Source organism: Dermacentor andersoni, chromosome 3, assembly GCF_023375885.2.
Source record: "Dermacentor andersoni chromosome 3, qqDerAnde1_hic_scaffold, whole genome shotgun sequence".
Taxonomy (NCBI): Eukaryota; Metazoa; Arthropoda; class Arachnida; order Ixodida; family Ixodidae; genus Dermacentor; species Dermacentor andersoni.
In genome coordinates this window covers 232479944-232503325 of record NC_092816.1, presented here as the reverse complement: position 1 = coordinate 232503325, position 23382 = coordinate 232479944, and the positions used below count along the sequence as shown (strand labels likewise).

General features: G+C 44.5%; 1 long non-coding RNA gene across 1 annotated transcript; it reads right to left on the bottom strand.

Moving 5' to 3' along the window:
* Positions 1 to 19313: 19313 nt before the first annotated feature.
* LOC140216852 (uncharacterized) lies at positions 19314 to 23253 on the bottom strand. Its single transcript, XR_011893560.1, has 2 exons — positions 22977 to 23253; positions 19314 to 19419 (listed from the first exon to the last, which is right to left on the bottom strand). It is a non-coding gene; the product is annotated as an uncharacterized lncRNA (long non-coding RNA).
* Positions 23254 to 23382: the final 129 nt, after the last annotated feature.

The following is a 23382-nucleotide window of genomic DNA, read 5'->3' as shown; positions in this document are numbered from 1 at the left end:
GCCATGTTGTTCCTGCAAACTTCTTAATCTCATCCGCCCACCTAACTTTCTGCCGCCCTCTGCTACCCTTCCCTTCCCTTGGAATCCATTCCGTAACTCTTAATGACCATCGGTTATCTTCCCTCCTCATTACGTGCCCTGCCCATGCCCATTTCTTTTTCTTGATTTGAACTAAGATATCATTTACTCGCGTTTGTTCCCTCACCCAATCTGCTCTTTTCTTATCCCTTAACGTTACACCCATCATTCTTCTTCCAATAGCTCGTTGCGTCTTCCTCAATTTAAGTAGAACCCTTTTCGTAAGCTTCCAGGTTCCTGCCCCGTACTGGTAAGACACAGCTGTTATACACTTTTCTCTTAAGGGATAATGGCAACCTGCTGTTTATGATCTGAGAATGCTTGCCAAACGCACCCCAGCCCATTCATATTCTTCTGATTATTTCATTCTCATGATCCGGATCCGCGGTTCCTACCTACCCTAAGTAGATGTATTCCCTTACCACTTCCATTGCCTCGCTACCTATTGTAAACTGCTGTTCTGTTCCCGAAACTGTTGAACATTACTTTAGTTTCCTGCAGATTAATTTTTAGACCCACTTTTCTGCTCTACCTCTCCAGGTCAGTGAGCATGCATTGCAATTGTTACCCTGAGTTACTAAGCAAGGCAATATCATCAGGGAATCGCAAGTTACTAAGGTATTCTCCATTACCTCTTATCCCAATTTCTTCCCAATCCAATCGAGGCGTCATCCGGCGCGACGAGGGCAGCGGCGAGCTTACGGGTCCGAGAGGCGTGTCAGGCGGAGGAGGTGGCCATTGCCCTGGCCATTGCCGACCCCGGGTGCCAAACGGTGTTGTGTGATTCGCGAAGTGCAGTGCAGAATTATGCCAAGGGCAAAGTGTGTGGTGAGGCTGTGCGCGTTCCGCGCTCGGCTGACCTGCAACGAGAGAATAGGTACGTTAGAATCAAGTGGTTCCCGCGGGCAACGATGCGTCGGAGAAGCACGATAAGCACAACGAGACGGCAGACGCAGTGGCGCGAGCGCTAACTAACCGCGCCGCTGCTACCGACCGTCCAACGTGGTGTAGTGCCAATGACCGCATGACGACGTTCAACGAACTTACACAGTTTCCCCGCCTGGCTCGAAGGACTTTCCCACCCCCGCACCCGGGGCTGACCCGAGCGGAGGCGGTGCTGTACAGACAATTACAAACTGGTTCCTTACCTACCCCCGTGTTAATGAATCATCTGTACCTGAAAGTCTATGTGAATGACGTGTGCCGCGTGTGCCAGCGGGAGAGGGCCACCCTGACGCACATCCTTTGGGATTGCACCAACTTCCTCGACGAAGCTTCAACAAGCACAACGATTCTGCCATGACTCGCGGCAGCGCCGGAATGCTACGGCCACGAAAGCCAAACCTGGGCCGTCCAGCAGGTCTCGGCGGCTCTTGAAAGACAAAAGCCGAGCGAAATCGACGGAATGTTGCCCCTCAGGGCGACCGACCGCGGAATAACACGCGATGGAGTTGAGTAGAGACCATCCGCTGAGAAGACGTCAGGGCCCGTGTCGCGGCGCCATTTAGTCATGGTGTCGTTCTGCAGGCGACCAAATAAAGTTGTTCCTCTCTCTCTTTGCCTTTCCCAATCCAGACCTCTGAATACCTCTTGTAAAGACGCTGTGAATAGCATTTGAGAGATTGTATCTCCCTGCCTGACGCCTTTCATTAATGGAATTTTGTTGCTTTCTTTATGGAGGACTACGGTGGCCGGGGAGCCGTATAGATATTGTTGCGTGTGGAAAGACATAGACAGAAGAGGCTATTTACAGGCTATTTACACTGGAGCCAGGCAGCCAGGCCGACACTCGCTCGCGCCAAGCGCACCGACCAACTTCATCGTCGTTCTTGCGGCGGCTCGCTTCTTGAGCATCGTTCGATGATATCGTAATAATATCATTCAGTATATTTACATACGGCTCGTCTACACCCTGATTCCGTAATGCCTCCATGACTGCTGAGGTTTCAACTGAATCAAACGCTTTCTCTTAATGAATGAAAGCTATATATAAGGGTTGGTTATACTCCGCACATTTCTCTATCACCCGATTGATAGTGTGAATATGGTCTATTGTTGAGTAGCCTTTACGGAATCCTGCCTGGTCCTATGGTTGACATAAGTGTAAGGTGGTCCTGATTCTATTTGCGATTACCTTAGTAAATATTTTGTAGGCAACGGACAGTAAGTTTATCGGTTTATAATTTTTCAAGTCTTTGGCGTCCCTTTTCTTATGGATTAGGATTATGTTAGCGTTCTTCCAAGATTCCGGTACACTCGAGGTCATGAGGCATTGCGTATACAGGGTGGCCAGTTTTTCTAGAACAATCTGCCCACCATGCTTCAGCAAATCTGCTGTTACCTGATCCTGCCCAGCTGTCTTCCCCATTTGCACCGCTCCCAAGGCTTTCTTTACTTCTTCCGGCGTTACTTGTGGGATGTCAAATTCCTCTAGACTATTCTCTCTTCCATTATCGCCGTGGGTGCCACTAGTGCTGTATAAATCTCTATAGAACACCTCAGCCACTTGAACTATCTCATTCATATTAGTAATGATATTGCCGGCTTTGTATCACAACACACTTCGAAGACTGGGCAGTACCGACACCACGGTCAAACTATGGGAAACTATGGGAAATACCCACACTCCTAAATTATTACAATTCGGTTAGTTTCAACCTTCTCTCCTCGTCTCTCAATGAGCTCCGGCTGATGTGCTGATGTATGTGATTGCCTTGTAATACTTGTATGACCATTCTACGTGTATTTTTCCATTGATGCTGTTCGTGACATTTTGAGTAATGTATATGATGTGCAATATTATATATGTACGGTATACATGTGTACATTTTGAATGAATGAAAGAATGTGATGCTGTCTCTGCCCAAATGAGGGATGGTGGACTTGTCAATCTGTCCAATGGACAGCTTTATTTCCACCACCCACCTTAACGCATACATCTGATTCTTGCCTATTCCTAGTTTCTTCTCTGTTTTTAGGCTTCCTCCGTTCCTGAGAGCATGTTCAATTCTATCCATATTATACTTCCTTATGTCAGCTGTCTTACGCTTGTTGATTAACTTGGAAAGCTCTGCCGGTTCTATTCTAGCTGTAGGGTTAAAGGCTTTCATACATTGGCGTTTCTTAATCAGAGCTTTTGTCTCCTGCGATAGCTTACTGTTATCCTGTCTAACGAAGTTACCACCGACTTCTATTGTACACTCCTTAATGATGCACATAAGACTGTCATTCATTGCTTCAACACTAAGGTCTTCTTCTTGAGTTAAAGTCGTATATCTGTTCTGTAGCTGGATTAGGAATTCCTCTATTCTCCCTCTTACCGCTAACTCATTGATCGGCTTCTTATGTGCCAGTTTCTTCCGTTCCCTCCTCAAGTCTAGGCTTATTTGAGTTCTTACCATCTTATGGTCACTGCAGCGCCCCTTGCCGAGCACGTCCACATCTTGTATGATGCCAGGGTTAGCGCAGAGTATAAAGTCTATTTTATTTCTAGTCTCACCATTCGGGCTCCTCCACGTCCACTTTCGCTTCCCGCTTGCGGAAGAAGGTATTCATTATCCGCATATTATTCTGTTCTTCAAGCTGTACTAATAACTCTCCCCTGCTATTCCTAGAACCTATGCCATATTCCCCCACTGACTTGTCTCCAGCTTGCTTCTTGCCTACCCTGGCATTGAAGTCGCCCATAATTATACTGTATTTTGTTTTGACTTTACCCATCGCCGATTGCACGTCTTCATAGAAGCTTTCGACTTCCTGGTCATCATGACTGGATGTAAGGGCGTAGACCTGTACGACCTTCAATTTGTACCTCTTATTAGGTTTCACAACAAGACCTGCCACCCTCTCGTTAATGCTACAGAGTTCCTGTATGTTACCAGGTATATCCTTATTAATCAGGAATCCGACTACTAGTTCTCGTCCTTCGCTAAGCCCCGGTAACACAGGACGTGCCCACTTTTTAGCACTGTATATGCTTCTTTTGTCCTCCTATAACCTCACTAGCCCTATTATATCCCATTTACTGCCTGCTAGTTCCCCCAATAGCACTGCTAGACTCGCCTCACTAGATAATGTTCTAGCGTTAAACGTTGCGAGGTTCAGATTCCAATGGCCGCCCGTCCGAACCCAGAGATTCTTAGCGCCCTCTGCTGCGTCACAGGTCTGACCGCCGCCGTGGTCAGTTGCTTCGCAGCTGCTGGGCACTGAGGGCCGGGGTTTGATTGTTGTATTCATATATGTGGCCAAGTACTGCACCAGGGTGGCCAATCCTGCTCTGGTGAGGGAGTGCATTACCGGTTCTGGTCCCCGGAATCAGGCCGCACGCGAGGCCTGTTTATGCAATTTTATCAACACACGGATTTTTATGCGAAGCATATTACGAGAGCTCAACCCAGCTCCTCAGGCGCGGCGGTGTCGCCTTCAATACCACGTGACACCGTGACGTCACGACAGAGGAGAAACGGGGCTCCAACTCGCGCCGTCGCTCGCGGCGTCGCGGCGGTATATAAGCAGCTGCGCTTGCCTCTGCTAGACACTCACGAGGTGAGATGCCTCCTGGAGACAAAGCTACTCGTTGGAATGAGAAGCGAAGGTTGCGGCGTGCTACAGTGACTGATTTTCTAGGTGGCTTTGGCTCAACTCTTGCAAGATGGGCTGGGTGGGAATCGAACCAGGGTCTCCGGAGTGTGAGACGGAGACGCCACCACTGAGCCACGAGTACGATTCTTCAAAGCGGTACAAAAGCGCCTCTAGTGAATGCGGTGTTGCCTTAGAAACGAGCTGTTTCTAAGGCTCAGGCGTGCGTCGCTTGCTCAGGCGCACATTTCGTTGCCGCGCCGAACGCAGCGTTGCTCGACGCTCACCGCGTCCAATGCGGGGCGCGTAGTCGCTGCGCCGTAGCCCATTGTCTTACACCCCTTGGCGGGTCGACGGGAACGCTTTCGCGTTCCACTCTTGAAGGCGAAGCAGAGTAACGCATGAGTTGTTTCTTCGTCTAGCCGAACCAAATATAGCCAAGCAAGAGCAGTTCACCAGGCTAAACAGTGGTTCAACAACTAAAATAAAGGCTAGTATGCTTCGCATCCTGGGCTTAACCTTAGCTAAGCCACAGCCATTTTTTTTCAGCCTAGTGCAAAATTGCGCGGCACCGGAATTCGAACCGCGGTCTTCTTGCATATATATATATATATATATATATATAGATAACAACGACATTATCTGAGTGGCCGCATAGCGGCACAGTGAAATCAAACTATTTAGTGCAGTCTCGTTGAGTGACCACAGCAAGACCAGCCGCGTGCGATCTTTCAACACTCTTTATAGGCGCGCTCGTCCAGTGTAAAAAGCACATCAACTCCAATCATGCCTTAGTAAATGGAGACTAGCTTTGAACAGTTTACGAGTTTTTCTTGTAGACAGTGAATTGATAAATTCGCTGCGAGCATTATTTAATGTGCATTTTTGATTTCCTCCATGTTTACTTAGGCTATCCGTGCTTTGCGTTGTTCTTATAGTCTTATAACCCCTTCATTTCCTCCGCGATCCACGGACTTGCTCTGTCGGTGTTTTGTCATTATGTCATAGACATTTGCTGCGTTTCGTAGCTTTCTTATCTTTGTGTGTCGGTTGTTTTTGCTACCTATGATTTTGGGATAACCGGCCGTATCTGCGGCCAAAATTCTCGTATTTTATAGTTAATAGTTACAATTGAGGCACAGTCATCATACCTTGCTGGTAAAGCAGTGCACTGAATACACATAAGAATACACGACACTCGCCGCAATGCCGTGTAAGTGTCAGTGCGCTGCTTCTCCAGCAAGGTATGATCATTAATCACCAATTAGCCCAGCTTTCCACATTACTGAGGCAGAGTGTTCTCATTTATGGACGCAACATGTTTTTGCTAGTTTTGTCATGTAGTGGCCAAGAAAAAGCAACAGGCATTGAGCTTCAGGTGATTTGAACCCCTTAAACAGTACATGTGACTTCATTTTATTTCAATGTGCTGCCTTCTGCTACAGACGACCACTTCGCTGCAGTCACCACTATGCTTGACGGGACGCTCGGCGGGCCACAATCCTGCAGCAATGTAAAAAAAAATTTGTTTCTTCTGTCTTAATGCATGCAACCAGTAAATAGATTTTGAATGTATTTGAAGCCTGCGGTACGATTATTTTTATGCACAATCGTAGCATTATTGATTGAGCAATAAATTAATAATAACATACCAATTGAGCTACCGCGGTTCAGCAGCTGAATTGTTTAGAGCATCGGTTTAATTGGTTCTTCTCGTTCTTAGATAACGAGGGTCTCGAATCCGGCAGCATTGATGCCTTCAGGTGTCATTGTATTGGCCAGTTGCCTTCACCCAGAAAGTTCACGTACTCGTGACGGCTGCGGCAGAAAGGATGTTCCACATCCGCCGCCAAGGTTTGTGAGTGGTGGCGCTGGCCAACACTCGCAAGATTAGTTCTTGTAGAACACATAAATACCCAAGAAAGTGGATGGGGGAACCACGCCGCGGTAGCTCAATTGGTTAGAGCATCGCACGCGTAATGCAAAGACGTGGGATCGTCTCGCACCTGCGGGAAATTGTTTGTTGATCCACTGTCATTATCATTTTTTAAACTGACTTAGTAAGTTCAAGTAATTTCCCTTATGTTTTCCTTTGTTTCTTTGTTAGTTGTCTTCTCATGATATGATAATAAAAATCGGGCCCTCCGGTTAACCCCCATTGTTCTCTTTCTATCAGAGGAATGATTCACCAACAACGCTCATGACCACTAACAGCATTCCTGTCTTGCGGTACCGAAGAGTGATTACTATATGAAAGTTGCTCCACTCGCTTCACTTACCTAAATTTATTATTAGCCCTGGAACCTGCTTAATGCGCCGACCTCATAGAAAGACTAGACATACGCATGCTCTCATCCTTGAACCGTAGTTTGCGCGCATTAATCTTTTCGTGTATTCCTTTTTTCCTCGGGCTGTCAGTGAATGGAACTATTTGCCATCTGAGGCCTTTTTGCAAATGGATAGCAGTGAATTTGAACGTTATGTATCTTTTCTCTTCATGACCACAGGATTCAAACTATGATGGCTGTCGAATGAATGTATGTGACTAGTGCTTTGCTGTGTCGCATGATTTCTCTGCCTGTATATAGTTACTACAGTGCGATATACTACTGAACCGTGCTTTCGCTGCTTCTATTTTTGTGTATTGTTTGAATTTGTTGGTTTGTTTTCTTCGTTATTATGCCACCGTGGCGTGGTCTACGGACTGCAGTATGTTCTAATTAAAATAAAATAAAAAGTAAAGCCATAGACAATGATATAAACGAAAGCACGGGGGGAATGACTTGTCTGTTAGCAATATATATATATATATACGCAGCAAAGAGACGACGAACTTTTCGGAAGACTTCCTTACTTAACGTTTTCGGCTGGTGGACCAGCCGAAAACGTTAAGTAAGGAAGTCTTCCCAAAAGTTCGTCGTCTCTTTCCTGCGTATGTTGCGTCGGGTCCTGAGTGCTGAACATTGAAGAAAACATATATATATATATATATATATATATATAAGCGGATGACAAAACAACTGCCCGCAGGTGCGACACGCACCCTTGTCTCGGCATTATGCGTGGTGGGTCGCTCTCACCAATTGAGCTTACGAGGGTTTACCGCAGCCACTTCGCGTTCCACGTGACGCTACAGAAAGGAAGTTCTCCACAAGGAGGCTTCAATTAAACTCGCCTCAGCGGAGGGGGCCGCGCGGTGTCATCTTGGCACAGGCAGAAAGCGCGCCTTAGTAGTGAGTGCGCAGCCATCGAGTCGCTCCACGTAGGGCGCACACGGAACAGAGCATTGCGGTTGTTTTCAACCACCGTGCTCGAGAAAGCGCGGAAGGCTAGAATTAATTCCAGTGACCCATAGCATTTGACAAGCGGCAAGCAAAATTTGTAAATGAGCATCTTTGTCCGCAATTAAAGAAGCTTCTTGGCATGGCCATTGTTCAGAAACGGGAACTGGATTGGAGTTTTCTTTGGATGAAGAGCGGTAAAATCTTTGCAAGGAAAACGGAAACATCCAATGTTTACGTTTGGTTAGGCAATTGGTTGCGAGACAGGTGTGGGAAAGATGTGCCAGTAGCCACGTGTGCGTAAATATTTCCTTGATCTATTTTTTATCTTATTTGCGCCATGGGAATGGTTTCACCAAGAGACGTTATACAGCCGAATTCGCGCGATTACCTTTCGTTCCTGCACTGTAACGCACAATCAGCTAGGCACAAACATGACGAGCAGTGAAGAAGAAAGCAGTGAAGAAGAAACTAGGAATTGGCAAGAATCACATGTATGCGTTAAGAGACAAAGCCGGCAATATCATTACTAATATGGATGAGATAGTTCAAGTGGCTGAGGATCGAGTTCTATAGAGATTTATACAGTACCAGTGGCACCCACGACGATAATGGAAGAGAGAATAGTCTAGAGGAATTCGAAATCCCACAGGTAACACCGGAAGAAGTAAAGAAAGCCTTGGGAGCTATGCAGAGAGGGAAGGCAGCTGGGGAGGATCAGGTAACAGCAGATTTGTTGAAGGATGGTGGGCAGATTGTTCTAGAAAAACTGGCCACCCTGTATACGCAATGCCTCATGACCTCGAGTGTACCGGAATCTTGGAAGAACGCTAACATAATCCTAATCCATAAGAAAAGGGACGCCAAAGACTTGAAAAATTATAGACCGATCAACTTACTGTCCGTTGCCTACAAAATATTTACTAAGGTAATCGCAAATAGAATCAGGAATACCTTAGACTTCTGTCAACCAAAGGACCAGGCAGGTTTCCGTAAAGGCTACTCAACAATAGACCATATTCACAATATAAAACAGGTGATAGAGAAATGTGCGGAATATGACCAACCCTTATATATAGCTTTAATTGATTACAAGAAAGGATTTGATTCAGTCGAAACCTCAGCAGTCATGGAGGCATTACGGAATCAGGGTGTAGACGAGCCGTATGTAAATATACTGAAAGATATCTAGCGGCTCCACAGCCACCGTAGTCCCCCATAAAGAAAGCAACAAAATACCAATAAAGGAGTCCGGCAGGTAGATACGATCTTTCCAATGCTATTCACAGCGTGTTTACAGGAGGGATTCAGATACTTGGATTGGGAAGAATTGGGGATAAGAGTTAACTTAGTAACTTGCGATTCGCTGATGATATTGCCTTGCTTAGTAACTCGGGGGAACAATTGCAATGCATCCTCACTGATCTGGAGAGGCAAAGCAGAAAGGTGGGTCTAAAAATTAATCTGCAGAAAACTAAAGTACTGTTTAACAGTCTCGGAAGAGAACAGCAGTTTACAACAGGTAGCCAGGCACTGGGAGTGGTAAGGGAATACATCTGCTTAGGGCAGGTAGTGACCGCCGACCCGGATCACGAGACTGAAATAATCAGAAGAATAGGAATGGGCTGGGGTGCGTTTGGCAGGCATTCCCAGTTCAAGAACAGCAGGTTACCATTATCCCTCAAGAGAAAAGCGTATAACAGCTGCGTCTTACCAGTACTCACGTACGGGGCAGAAAGCTGGAGGCTTACGAAAAGGGGTCTACTTAAATTGAGGACGACGCAACGAGCTATGGAAAGAAGAATGATGGGCGTAACGTTAAGGGATAAGAAAAGAGCAGATTGGGTGAGGGAACAAACGGGAGTTAATGACATCTTAGTTGAAATCAAGAAAAAGAAATGGGCATGGGCCGGACATTTAATGAGGAGGGAAGATAACCGATGGTCATTAAGGGTTACGGACTGGATTCCAAGGGAAGGGAAGCGTAGCAGGGATGGCAGAAAGTTAGGTGGGTGGCTGAAATTAAGAAGTTGGCAGGTACGACAAGGCCACAATTAGTACATGACCGGGTAGTCGGAGAAGTATGGGAGAGGCCTTTGCCCTGCAGTGGGCGTAACGAGGCTGATGATGATGATGATGACTATGATGACCAAGGATCAAAAGCTCATGTCTGAGGAGGGCATGGAGGTGTTCACTGCAGCCTTTTCCTCCTACATACAGCCACTCCTCAACAGGGCAGGACAAGACCGGAAAGGCACGCACCCATCCGAGCCGCTTGGATTTGCGCTAACGCTGCACTTCTATTCTCCGTCAGCTTATGAGTATGTACGCACGAAGTTTAGTGGAGCACTGCCAGCAGAGCATACTATACGAGAATCGTACAGTTCCATCATGGGGGTCCTGACTTCACAGCGGAGTCACTGTCTTTATTGAAAAAGCTTGCCCAGTGCGGCATGGAGACTCTGTACTGTGCTTTGATTATGGATGACATGTAACTCAGGAAACAGGTTGAGCGTGTGGGCGACAAAGTGGTTCGATATACGGACTTTGTTACTGGAATGCATGGTAACAGTCTGCCTGTAGCCAAGAATACATGTGTGTATACGCTCATTGGCTTGAACTTGCGACTTAAGTTGCCAGTTGAGTATTCTTTAATTGATTCATTGATTGGAGTAGAGAGAGCCGAGCTAAGAAAACAGTGTCTTGAAAATCTAGCGTCGATAAGTGTTGAGGTTCTTTCACTGACATCTTATGGTACTGCATCAGACATCACCATGGCGAAGTTGTTCAGTGCAGACCTACGACCTAACACTGAGCACTTTTCAACATGCTTTCAGAACCCGTGCGGCGCTAACAAAAAAAAAAAGATAAGTGAAACACAATCTTGGATACGTGTCACATGGTCAAGCTCATCCGTAATTCCTTGGCAACCGTCAGTCACTTGTTTGGCGGTGACGACAGCTATGTGAAGTGGGTATGCATACACAAAAGCACTTGAAGCACTGCAACGAAAAGAAGGACTGAGGCGAGGCAAAAAACTGACGTATGCCCATGTGAAATGGGAATAGCAGGAAATGAAGGTGAGGCTCGCAGTTCAGGCATTAAGTGCGTCAGTTGCTGATCCTCTGGAGTTCTGTGAGACTGAAGTTGCCCGAATTGAAATGTGCAAGGGTTCAGCAAGATATATAACCACGCATTACTGCACGTGCCAGAAATCGTCTCGCGTGGAGTAAGCAGAATGAAGCTCGCTGGGGGCCGTTGTATTGCAAAGCCTACGTAATGGCTGTGAACGACCCGTTAGAAAGCGCACAGAAGGCTGGAATAGCTGGCTTTCTCGTGAAGATACAAAGCACTGAAAAACTATTTGACAAGCAGGTCGGTTAAGGCGCCCTCAACTACACCTTGACTCACAGGAAACCTTCTTTGGATGTATTAGAGGACGAGGTGGGTACAAATAATAACCCGGGAGCAGTCCAGTTCACGGCATCGTACAAACTACTTCTGGTGCAAACTCAAGTAAAGTCTTCGCAGTGGTAACTGCGTACAAGACATCGTGTTCATTCATTCCAGTCATTTTGCGCCCACTTTAATTTTCACTTATTTATAAACTCTACATTTGACTTAAACAAACGAATAATTGTCCCTATGCTTTCCTTGTTGTCATTGTCTGTTGGATTTATGTGGTTTGGCTTACGAAAACCAGGCTCCTCAGTTTCCTGTCTTGTAACGCACAAACAAGCACGCCGTAAGTCATTACAGGGAAGCCTGCACGCTGTTGTATTCAGCAAAATATAAACAATTACAGAATGATCGAATGACCAAGAGGGCTACGAAATCAGGAAATACGAGCAGCCCAGGTAAGTTGATCCCGCATTGACAAGTTGAAAAAGCGAAATTTGGTGTTTCACCATTCATTGATGGTCACGACATAGTTCTGGCTCTCGCTAGTGTTATCACTTGTCTGTGTTCTCGCCAATATGCTATACGAATACATAGCGGACTCAGCATGTATTTGTGCATTTAATACAAGCCGCCATTGGAACAGGCCGGACAGGCCGCCATTGGAATATGAACCTGGCAACGTTTAACGCTAGAACGTTATCTAGTGAGGCGAGTTAGCAGTGCTATTGGAGGAATTAGAGGGCAGTAAATGGGATATAATAGGGCTCAGTGAAGTTACGAGGCCAAAAGAAGCATATACAGTGCTAAAAAGCGGGCACGTCTTGTGCTACCGGGGCTTAGCAGAGAGACGAGAACTAGAAGTCGGATTCCTGATTAATAAGAACATAGCTGGTAACATACAGGAATTCTATAGCATTAACGAGAGGGTGGCATGTCTTGTTGTGAAACTTAATAAGAGGTACAAAATGAAGGTTATACAGGTCTACGCCCCTACATCTAGTCATGATGACCAGGAAGTCGAAAGCTTCTATGAAGACGTGGAATCGGCGATGGGTAAAGTCAAAACAAAATACAGTATACTGATGGGCGATTTCAATGCCAGGGTAGGCAAGAAGCAGGCCGGAGACAAGTCAGTGGGGGAATATGGCATAGGCTCTAGGAATAGCAGAGGAGAGTTATTAGTAGAGTTTGCAGAACAGAATAATATGCGGATAATGAATACCTTTTTGCGCAAGCGGGTTAGCCGAAAGTGGAGATGGAGGAGCCCGAATGGTGAGACTAGAAATGAAATCGACTTTATACTCTGCGCGAACCCTGGCATCATACAAGATGTAGACGTGCTCGGCATGGTTGCGCTGCAGTGACCATAGGATGGTAAGAACTCGAATTAGCCTTGACTTGAGGAGGGAACGGAAGAAACTGGTACATAAGAAACCAATCAATGAGTTAGCAGTAAGAGGGAAACTAGAGAAATTCCGGATCAAGCTACAGAACATGTATTCGGCTTTAACCCAGGAAGAAGACCATAGTGTTGAATCAATGAACGACAATCTTATGGGCATCATTAAGGAGTGCGCAATAGAAGTCGGTGGTAACGCCGTTAAACAGGAAACCAGTAAGCTATCGCAGGAGACGAAAGATCTGATCAAGAAACGCCAATGTATAAAAGCCTCTAACCCTACAGCTAGAATAGAACTGGCAGAACTTTCTAAGTTAATCAACAAGCGTAAGACAGTGGACATAAGGAACTATAACATGGATAGAATTGAACAGGCTCTCAGGAACGGAGGAAGCCTAAAAGCAGTAAAGAAGAAACTAGGAATAGGCAAGAATCAGATGTGTGCGTTAAGAGACAAAGCCGGCAATATCGTTACTAATATGGATGAGATAGTTCAAGTGGCTGAAGAGTTTTATAGAGATTTATACAGTACCAGTAACACCCACGACGATAAGGTGAGAGAGAATAGTCTAGAGGAACTTGAAATCCCACAAGTGACACCGGAAGAGGTAAAGAACGCCTTGGGAGCTATGCAGAGGGGGAAGGCAGCTGGGGAGGATCAGGTAACAGCAGATTTGTTGAAGGATGGTGGGAACACTGTCCTAGAAAGGTTGGCCGCCCTATATACACAATGCCTCATGACCTCGAACGTACCGGAATCTTGGAAGAACGCTAACATAATCCTAATCCATAAGAAAGGGGACGCCAAAGACTTGAAAAATTATAGACCGATCAGCTTACTGTCCGTTGCCTACAAAGTATTTACTAAGGTAATCGCAAATAGAATCAGGAATACCTTAGACTTCTGTCAACCAAAGGACCAGGCAGGATTACGTAAAGGCTACTCAACAATAGACCATATTCACACTATCAATCAGGTGATAGAGAAATGTGCGGAATATAACCAACCCTTATATATAGCCTTCATTGATTACGAAAAAGCATTTGATTCAGTCGAAACCTCAGCAGTCATGGAGGCACTACGGAATGAGGGTGTAGATGAGCCATATGTAAAGATACTGGAAGCTATCTATAGCGGTTCCACAGCCACCGTATTCCTCCACAAAGAAAGAAACAAAATCCCAATAAAGAAAGGCGTCAGACAGGGAGATACGATATCTCCAATGCTATTCACAGCGTGTTTACAGGAGGTATTCAGAGACCTGGAGTGGGAAGAATTGGGGATAAAAGTTGATGGAGAATACCTTAGCAACTTGCGATTCGCTGATGATATTGCCTTGCTTAGTAACTCAGGAGACCAATTGCAATGCATGCTCACTGACCTGGAGAGGCAAAGCAGAAGGGTGGGTCTGAAAATTATTCTACAGAAAACTAAAGTAATGTTTAACAGTCTCGGAAGAGAACAGCAGTTTACGATAGGTAGCGAGGCACTGGAAGTGGTAAGGGAATACATCTACTTAGGGCAGGTAGTGACCACGGATCCGGATCATGAGACTGAAATAACCAGAAGAATAAGAATGGGCTGGGGTGCGTTTGGCAGGCATTCTCAAATCATGAACAGCAAGTTGCCACTATCCCTCAAGAGGAAAGTGTATAACAGCTGTGTCTTACCAGTACTCACCTACGGGGCAGAAACCTGGAGGCTTACGAAAAGGGTTCTGCTGAAATTGAGGACGACGCAACGAGCCATGGAAAGAAGAATGATAGGTGTAACGTTAAGGGATAAGAAAAGAGCAGATTGGGTGAGGGAACAAACGCGGGTAAATGACACCTTAGTTGAAATCAAGAAAAAGAAATGGGCATGGGCCGGACATGTAATGAGGAGGGAAGATAACCGATGGTCATTAAGGGTTACGGACTGGATTCCAAGGGAAGGAAAGCGTAGTAGGGGGCGGCAGAAAGTTAGGTGGGCGGATGACATTAAGACGTTTGCAGGGACAACATGACCACAATTAGTACATGAACGGGGTAGTTGGAGAAGTATGGGAGAGGCCTTTGCCCTGCAGGGGGCGTAACTAGGCTGATGATGATGATGATGTCTTGAAGAGTCGTGCGAAATGGTACTAAACGGTAACAGCTCAAGCGCTCAGATAATTTTGGAAGTGTTCAATACATCTTAATTTCTGCGACGCTGATGTAGCTGCGACATATCCCTGTGATAAAGCGCACTGGTTTTTATTGTATACTCTTTAAGACGTGTGTTATTTTTCACAATAACAGTACCATGCCATGCCGGCATACTCACGTATTTGTCTAAATTATACCTGACTATTCTGGCTGGAGGACACATATCAGTTTAGTTTTCAAGCCAGAAACATTTCTCTGTTTCAGGTGTTTCGACAATATACTCGTGCCAAGTAAGGGTGCTGAATAAGGGGATACCCAGATAACGGACCCTTTTTAACCCCGAAATGGTATTGTTAATGATAAACAATATAAAAGAAACAGCTTCGAAATAAAAGCAAAAACACATAGCAATAAAGAATGCCACAGCAGTGATAGGAATCAGCAGTTCTTTAGGATCACCATCTCAAGAAGCGTCCACTTGCACAGGACGTAAGCGCACGGTAATGCTTTCGTAGGCCCCCGGGCCCGCTGTGGGACAGCTGTGGCGGCCCACAGTTGCTGCCCGTTCATTTGAAGGGCCTCTCCACGACACCCAACATTCGTTGACGACGATGCATGTTTCGGCAGCTGTGCCATCCAGTCTGAGAAATTCATCTAGCTACGCTCCCGATGTTTCCACTGGACAGCACTGGGCGTGGCAATGTAACAGTGACGTCACCACCTCGGCTCTCGAGGTCTTCTGTAGTCTGCAAGAGGACAACATGCAAGCGCATGGTAGTGCTTTCGTCTGCGCAAGGCGCATAAGCGGTCACACTTCCTCAGCTGCAATTTTACGTTACTAAACAACTGTAATGCCATAATTTCCGAATAGGCACCCTGCAGTCCAGTTTGTCCGCGACCTCTGTGCTAACTACGAGTGATGTTCTGGGACGGCCAGCGTCGAAGCAAGCAAAACGGAAGAGATGCTGCATACATTCGCCATGACACTTTCGATCGCTTATCACGAGGCAAGACTATCCGAGCTGCGAAAATGTCGTAGTGTGCTTGTTCTGCACGTTACTGCACACGGTCCCAATCGATATCAGAAGCAGGAACGATTGGGAGCTTGATCTCGTCAAAGCGCAGTGCGTAACACTCGGACGAGCGGCGAAAAGTCAGCCACTGTCGTTTGGAAGGGTGTGCCATTTTCATCACTTCTCTAGCGTCCGACCACATTGGGGCGAGAAATGTAAACGCTGTAGCGCACTCTGGACAGCGCACGGTGCCTATACCGCGAGTTACCGGTCACAGTCATCCGTTATTTCGTGTTTCACACAGTATAAAACAAAACTGTGAGACACCGACCGTAACAAGGAATCCGCTTTTGTTTACTTATTGTTTATGTGGATGGTCTTTAGCGGCTTACTCATGTTAAGAACTAATCTCTTGAATACCTAATTTTCATCATAGATGCAATCACGCCGCTGACATTCATGCCAGTTTCGTGTCCCGTCCAGTGTATTGTGTTTCACGTTTACCACCAAAGGCATTGAGTCTTAAATTTACTGGGTGTTTTTTTATCTTAGAAAGCCAGTTTTTTTTAAATTGCCTGGGACAGATAGCATAATTGTAACCCTTGATCTAGAGTACTCAATCAAGCGGCCATTAGCACTACCAGTAATTGAAATGCTTAATTAAATAATTTACCTAATTACACTTGTTACGTTTTAACATAATTACTTTACGGTACATAATTAAATCCACGAATTATAGCCGTGAGTTCGCAAGGCGTATCCATCATCATCATGAGCCTGTTTTAAGTCCATTGCAGGACGAAGGCCTCTCTCTGGGACCTCCAATTACCCCTGCCCTGCGCCAACCGATTCCAACTAGCGCCCGCTAATTTCTTAGATTCATTGCTCCCCTTGTCTTCCGCCATCCTCGACTGCTTTTCCCTTCTCTTGGTCCCATTCTGTGACCCTAATAGTCCAACGGTTATCTAACCGGCGCATTACATGACCTGCCCAGCTCCATTTTTTCTCTTGATGTCAATTAGAATACCCGTTTGCTTTCTGATCCAAGCCGCTCTCTTATCTCGTAACGTTAAGCCTCTTCGTTCCATCGCTCTTTGCGCGGTCCTTAAGATGCTCTCAAGCTTCTTTGTCCGTATCCAAGTCACATGTCAGCATTGGTAAAACGCTTGAAAACAGAGTCACGACCAGCAACAAGCCGAGTCGAGACAGCATTCGCTATGCGGCGCGTACGGTTTCACCCGTCCCTCGCGTTTTATTTCGTCGTTGTTCTTGTGTCGCAAGTTTGGTAGGTGCCATAAAATCGAGGTTTCAGCGCTTTTTGAGAACGCGTGTATACAATGAAAGCTCCGGTTGATGCGCATTCGACCGAGAACGTCTCGAGGTGAGCTTGATCGCTTGGAGGATGAGTTTCACTTTTTTGCAGTAAACCACTTCTATTCATTCAGTAGTTACGACACCGCGGAATTTAAAATAGGTTATCCTGAGCACTAAGAAGCAATTTCTACAAGTTAATGGCTTGCTTATTGTCTATATGCTGGCAGATATCTTGTCGATTTTTATTCAAGAGATCGAACAAAAAAGGCAGTGATTGAGACTGAAAATGCGGCAATAGAGCACGTGCGCAATGCGAGTTGAGTTACGGAGAGATAGTGATTGGCCGTGGCTACCACATGGTGGTTATTTTCGCAGTTCTTATTTCCAGTTTACAGCCAAATAGGACGTGGTAATACCTTTCTCCTTGGACGAACATCATTTGCTCACTTATATCCAGTGCCGGACGAAGGCCTCCCTCTCAGCGATCTCCAATTATTTGGCGCCAGGTCACCTAATGTAGGGCAATATATGTGCTCTAATTTAGAATGACGGGCAACTACAGCTTTTTTTGTGTTCAATGTTTTCTGAATGAGTGAACATTTAAACACCGATATGAAATGCCAGCATAGGCGGACATCGTTCGTGTACCTACACGTTAGTGCAATTTTCAATAAAGATTGTTCGACAATTCTTGCTTTTGCATGGAATACATTCTAAATACATTTCTTAATGTGAAATAATGTTCCGACAAATCTAAAATTGCATGTGTGATACCAGTATTTTACGTTGCTGTTACCTTTTTGCCACAGAATCGACACTTGCTAAGTGCGTCAAACGCCGTTACGTTTGTAGAAATCGAAGCTAAACAAATAAGTTCATATCACGGGAAATCGCGCTCTACCTCAAAGTGCCAGTACGGTGAGTAAGCAAAAGAAAGTAAGCGGCATTGTGAATGTACGCATTTCATCACAGAGCACGCGTCACTGCACCAGAACGATGGAAACTAAGCTGTAACCGAAAGGTCCCTGCGGCGGCTTTCGCATGCGAATACTCGTGTTAAGAACTAATTTCTTGAATACCTAATGATCATGATAGATGCAATGAAGCCGCTGACATTCATGCCAGTTTCGTGTCCCGGCCAGTGTGTTGTGTTTCACGTTTACCACCAAAAGCATTGTGCCCCCCTTGCCGTCATGACCCGTCATGACATGACGAATCATAGGCGTCATGATGGTGTAACGAACGTGAACCCACAAACAGTGATACACGGGAATGCCTATATTTAGGCTGTCGTGTTCTGTGGAGCAGTTGTTTATGCAGAGACACTAGATTTGGTGTTCAAAGAATCGAAAAAATACATAACTACACTGTAAAAAAAAATTTCCTTACTTTACAGAAAATTTGCTGGTAATTTGTGACCGAACACTCTTCCGTAAATTAAGAACGGTCATTTCCGTAGAACGGACAACTGTAAAAGAGAGACCGTAATACAAGATACGAGTGCTTCTGTATCTAGAAAATGGAAGACTCTGTATTCTGAATCTGTACTATAACCGTAAAAGTACGGTGCGTCTCGTATTCAGAAAACGGAACACACTGTATGCTGAATTTGTACTATAACCGTTAAAATACAGGTGCTTGCCGTATTCAGAAAACGAAAGACTCCGTATCCTAAATCTGTACTATATCCGTTAAAGTACAGGTGCTTGCCGTATTTCATCTTGCAGAGCATATCCATTGTTCGAAGAATGTGCCATCGGGGACAAAATTTCCCAGACGTGCGAGAGTCGACCGAATTTTATGGTGCACTATTTGCTGGGATCAGCCGTGCTACCATCTGCGTTCGGAATGTGCATACGTGACCCACTGTTTTCAGCGGTCTTGAACAGAAATGCAATTTGGTCAACGCTCGCACTTCCAGGGTACTTTTGTCCACGATAGTACATCGCCTTAAATGCAAATGTCATGAAGGCAGCTCATAGACAAAGCAGCAGGTCACCATTGAGAAAATTGTCTTGCCAACACACTGACATGGCTGCAGAGATAAAACACTTTGCACTTTCTGATATGAATGCACTGCATAGCATATATACACAAAGGTGCAACATTTCAGTCCTCAAGTTCTTAGATCACAGAAGCAACTTTATTTTCTTCAATCACTCGTCTTGCACTTCTTCCTGGTGAAAGTTGTTCTTGACCCAAAATGATTGCAAGGATAAACTTGCTGCTGTTAGGAGAAACAAATAGTATTCGTGAATATCCATCCTAAAGAAAGCGGCAAAAAAGTATAATCACAGAACACGACAAAGCAGTAACTTCTGTGTTAGAAAAACATGTAAGTAGACCAACATTGTTGGAACAAGGGATGTTGCTATAGCCAACATTTCGACATAGGTGCTTGTCATTAGGGTAGCAAATGTTTTCCTTGGCTGTGTTGTTTTGGATTGTGCATAGCTCACTGGCCCCTAGCCTCATTGGGGAAGAAACTGGTGCATATAATAGGTCAAGAGAAGCCAAAGTGTTAAAATAAAGGAAGGAAGGGTGTGCTTAGCAGTGGTGATTGTGATGGAGCGGGTATGAGCACTACTGTCAGTTCTTGCAAAGAGTAGGGGTGACCAAAACAGAAAATGATGTGCACATGTAAGCAGTCACTAATCCAATAGACCTAATCTTCCGAGAAGACAAAATAGGTATCAAGATAAACAGTTTGCACTTTTGGAAAAGGAAAACGAAGAATTAAGGAAAATAAATTTTGTATCAAGATGCATCTGGTTAAGATCACTGCAAATGGTAAATGAAGGCACATTACGAATATATATTTTGTTAAAAGGCGATGAAGAAAAGATATATTAACGAAATATTAAAAAATAGGGACATTACAATTAAACTGGGTATGACCATAAAACAGTAAAGAACAGCCTGTGGAAAAAAATGGGATGGACAATATGATAACCAGGTGCAAGATTACAAAACGTCGAGCGCTGTTTATATTCATGCTGCTGTTGACGGCTTCAAGTTTCTGTCTTCCTGTGGAACCTTTGTCTTACTTGAACAAGGAAATGGGTCATTTTTTAAACAAGTCAGTTCATATGCAGTTCAAAGCTTCAGCATTATTATATTGAAAGAAAATATTATGGTCAGTTCTCCTGGGTGTGCTTTCATTCACCAGTTATTTCCACCGGTGTAAGCTCAAAATTTAATGGTCTAAATGGACCTTAGCTCCTCGCAAACCATTAGCTGGTCTTTTTTTCAACACAGATGCCTGCACATTATATGTGTTGGCAGGAGTGCTAGCAAACTACATTAAACTTGTTGCCACAACCAAAGTGAAACTTGGTAACAGTGATTGAAAAAAAAAAACTAGCATTCCACAATATTGATTCAAGTGGTCTGGAAAAGTTGCTGAAGTTAATGTACACCCCCCCCCCCCCCCTCACCAGACACAATTATACACCACACTGACTCTCATGGTGTCAACCATGCTATTATAGCACTAGGCATCAAGTAGGAGAATTAGAAGATAAGAGGGCACAATGCTTTTTGTTAGAACATCAAATGTGCTTTACATAAATGCTACATTCCAACTAACAAAGGAGCAGCCGATAGTGACCAATGCATACGAAAGCTAATGACATTCTGTGCAACAGATTGTTGATGATGAGGTGTTATGCGCACAAGTGCACTCATTCACACAAAATGACATCCTGCAGACAAACCTTGTGCCAACATTACAGTTTGAAAAACACCACAGGGGAAAGCAAAGAGTGTTAAATTTGTTGAAAATTACTAAAAATTATTCGATTATTCATTATCCTTACTGTTCGTTAAAGATTCACAGATTGTTCCCTACGGGTGCTGTAAACTGCTTTTATAGTGGTAGCAACAATGATCTGTGGCACAGACAAGAATAAATGCTCATGAAGTTTATGCAAGAGTATACCCTACAAATTACACCCCATTTCACATTCCAATGTGGTAGAAGAGGAAGACGAAAAAAACTACTTTCTCGTGGAGGATGCATACCCCAGAACAGAAGAAACAAGTGTACCCTAACCATTGCTGCTGCCGATGCCTGTGCACTAGCAGTTACATATAATATGGCAGTTACAATTGTTTTTCCACAAGCACTGCAAGCTGCTGCCAGTTTGCCAGTACAGACCTGTAATAAATTTAGGGCAAGTTAAAGCTCTCTAATGGATTCATCTCATATGACACAATCGGAATGCAATATTCTGCAAATAAGTGAAGAGCGATGTGCCATCCCATACAATGAAACACCTTTGAAGAATCTTAATCACCACCTGCACTCTTAGGCAGTTACACCCTTTGGAGTGCCCCTTCTGCCACACAAGAATAATCATTATCTGCCTTGATGTGTTTCCTTTCTTTAAAACGCCACGCCCGCTGCTTTCCTTTCGGGAACGCTATCATGCTGATAATGTGCATGCCGTTCGTTACTGGAAAGTACAGGGCTCGCAGCGTTAAAGAAAGGAAACGCAACAAGGCAGATGACGATTATCATTGTGTGGCAGAAGGGACACTCCAAAGGGTGTAACTTTGCCTAAGAGTGTGGGCAGTGATGAGGTAAGAGTGTGTTCTGTGTAAAGTAGTGCACCTGTATAACCTAAAGCTGTGGAGAATGCATTTAGTATCAGCTGTGAAGGTTTCTAATTTTAATTGCACACAGTAAAAACCTCCATGCAGTTTTGCAAAACGCAAACCCCCTACCTTTTTGTTGTTCAAAGGCAATGACACGTAGGGCCATAACATGTACATTATGAGTTTTGTTCCCAAACAATCAAAGTGAATAGCACCACCTTAAGTGTTATGTGCCTTCTGTCTCACATTTTCTGTCAAAAATTGTTATTGTCAAATGCTGCGATCGGCAGAAAAAACGGATTTCTGGAGCAATATAAAGTATTAAGTACCGTGATCTCAGTTCTTTCACTGCTGTTTAAGCATTATCGGGTCTTAAAGTAAAAAAAAAACGAGGAATAAATATTTTACGTCACAACCCTCATGAGGCATTTAGTAGTCTGGATTATAAAGGATTCCAGATTTACAACGCAGGACAGATTTTATTCCACTGAGAGAATGGCATCATGCCAATGATTGACTGTTTTCTAAATTTAGGCAAATTCGTATTCGCAAATAACCTTGTATGACACCAAGAACTTGCTTAGCAGGAGTATTTCTAACATTTGCGAGATATGAGGCTCTTGAATGCATATCTAAGCCTGGGGTGCACGCCGCCCCCTAATCTCATCAGCAAGTTTCTGGAACTCATCTACAAGGGATGTTATGATTATTGTAAAGTTGCTTGAACGGGAGAAATAGGGAATTTAAACAGGTGAATTATGCAGCATAAAAATGATGTCAGCAAGAAGCAAGCATCAAAAGCACTGTCACTCAATGCGCATAGACTATCAAACGCAAGAATTATTTGGGATGATTTAAAATTCTGGCATTGGAACGAAATGTCTTTTAATCTATATATAAACTGATTATTCACTCTACTACCACTACCTTTACCAGAAACATTCATAATCATTATCCTATCTATGCCACATCATCCTAGCTAATATTCAAGCCTTCATAAGCTGCTTTTTTACTGCTAATTCTCTGTGGGAAAGAGGCGTCCTTATGAAGACCATATCATATACTTATTACCCGTTTTTTGATAAATGATAAGGAAAAAACTTCACACCAAAAATGCGTTGAGCTTGAGCAAGTTCTACGTTTGAAGCTGTTGATTCTTTTTTACCTTTGCCATCATTGACCCACCTGGTTAGCTAAGTAGACAGAAAAGCTGCAGGAGAAAGGTAGGGGTACCAAATTAGACTTGTGCCCCAGGGGACCTTTTCACGGTCATTGGAGGAACTGCCTGTGGCCTCGGCATCTTCCTTGAGGGCCATGGCCATGTCTAAGAAACCTTGTTTCCAGAGGCTGCATAAGGAAGGATAATTTTCTGAGCCAAGTCTTTTTCTTAAAAGAACCCATTTAAGGTGTATTCGTGGCTTTGCACCACAAGACTGACACATGACTGGCCACTCAAGACACTTTATGTGTATTCGCAGGCTTATTTCTTGGAAAAACACTTTTATGTAGCACACAATGAGTAACAGTAACAAAAAAGTGTATAAGGAGGCTTTCATATTGCTCTACAACTTTTCATTGACACATTTCATTT